This window comes from Colobus angolensis, unplaced genomic scaffold (assembly GCF_000951035.1).
Source record: "Colobus angolensis palliatus isolate OR3802 unplaced genomic scaffold, Cang.pa_1.0 Scaffold99, whole genome shotgun sequence".
In the NCBI taxonomy this organism is placed as follows: Eukaryota; Metazoa; Chordata; class Mammalia; order Primates; family Cercopithecidae; genus Colobus; species Colobus angolensis.
This window is the reverse complement of record NW_012123931.1, coordinates 2,209,479-2,211,102: the sequence shown is the minus strand read 5'-3', so window position 1 is coordinate 2,211,102 and position 1,624 is coordinate 2,209,479. Positions and strand designations below refer to the sequence as shown.

At 63.6% G+C, this 1,624-nt stretch overlaps 1 protein-coding gene across 2 annotated transcripts in view; it reads left to right on the top strand.

The window, feature by feature from the left end:
- Positions 1-526: 526 nt before the first annotated feature.
- LINGO1 (leucine rich repeat and Ig domain containing 1) overlaps positions 527-1,624 on the top strand; it is a 212,439-nt gene continuing 211,341 nt past the window's right edge. Inside the window, exon 1 of one of the 2 annotated variants that reach the window (XM_011932836.1) lies at positions 527-583. The gene's annotated coding sequence lies outside the window, so the exon portion shown is untranslated. Of the gene's footprint in view, positions 584-1,093; positions 1,168-1,624 lie in introns of those variants that run through there. The other variant, XM_011932837.1, reaches the window with a different exon arrangement.

Here is a 1,624-nt window from a genome sequence, read left to right as displayed (position 1 = left end):
ATCAAGGATTTATAGCTTCTCTTCCCTCCGAAACACCCATCACTCCGTTTTCCACTTCCAGGTCTTTGCACATGCTCTTCTCTTGGCATGGGATCCCCTTTCTGTTCCTTTCTGCCTGCCCTATTCTTACTCATCCTTCACTACCTGGCTTCAATGTCACCTCCTCCAGGACCTCCTCCACCCCCCACAGCTCTATCACACCTCCCTCATTATTATTTTCTGAAGGTAAGAATGTGTCTAAATCATCTGTGTGTCTCCAGGACCTAGCACAGGATGGGACACATGACAGAAACTTCCTGAACAATGGGCAAAATGCATCCCTCTGCAGGGTTGGGGAGCAAGGGACAGTCTGGGGTGGGGAGGGGGCCCTGAAGACGAAATGCTCATGTGCCAGACTTGTCCAGGATCAGGCTGACCAGCAGCCTAGGGGTGCACTTTACTTCCCAGGCGTGTCATGAGGGTCCAAGGAGATCTTGGATGTGAGGGAGCTCTGTAAAGGGTAGGTCCCTGTACCAACTCAACTTTGCCTCGTTCCCTGGTTCCTCTGATGAGGCAGATGGAAGGAGGAGGCCGACCCGGCCTGGTGAGTGTCCGGGGTGGCAAGGATTGCAGTCTCAGCGGTGGCCTCAGCTCTCAGGGGCAAGAAGGCGGTGGGACTCTGGGGGCTGTGGGCCTACCTTGGGACGATCTAATACCATATCAGAGATGGGCATGGGCTCAGAGATTATGGAAGTCATGCCCTTCCAAAGGGGGTAAACTGAGGTGCAGAGAGGGGTCGGCATTTGCCCAAGATGACACAGCAGGAGCGGGACGCCAACCCTTGAGCCCTGTCCTCCCAGTATGACAGGTGCCTTCCCCTGTAGTTCAGACTCGGACGGCAGTTTCCCTGATCCCCCTCCCCAGCCCCGCAGTCCAGGGCGCTCAGCCTAAACCGCCGCACACCCACTGTGGGCCCAGAGGCTTGGCCGCTGAGCGCCCCCTGGATAGCGTAGTCCCGGCAGCTCCCGACCGTTCTTCTCCTTGACTCACCTCCAGCCCCGAGGGCCGGGCTCCACGGCGGCGGACAGGGCGTCGCCCGCACGGCCCCTGCTGCGCCACCGCCCCGGACTGTTCCCGCGCGGCGATGCCCCCTCCCCGGGCGCCCCCGGGTGGGGCCGGTCGAGCCGAGTGCGCTATCCCTTTAAGCCCGGGCGAGATGAGAGCGGTCATCGGCAGCCGAGGCTAAAGCGGGACGCTGCCACCCTAGCGCCAGGCTGGAGCTAGTAGCCGCGGAGAGCGAACAGGGCGGCGGGGCCGGGCGCGGCACGTCCCCTCGCCGCCCACTGCGCGCTCGAACCCTGGGCCCCGCGAGCGGCGGGCGGCACCCGCTGTAATGCGGAGAATGTGAGAGGCAGCGCAGGGCGGTGGGGAGGAGGGGGTGCGGGAGAGGGCGGCGGCGAGACAGACAGAGAGCAGCGGGGAGAACGAGGACCGGGCTAGGCAGGTGGGAGAAGGCAGGGAGGCGCCGGAGAGGCCGGGCTGGAAGAGGGGGAGAGAAGGACGGCGGCGCAGCGGAGGGGGCCGACGCTTCGTGCGGGAGTGCGGGGAGCCCGAGTCGGCACCTGTGCCGGGGTTCGGGCTGGAA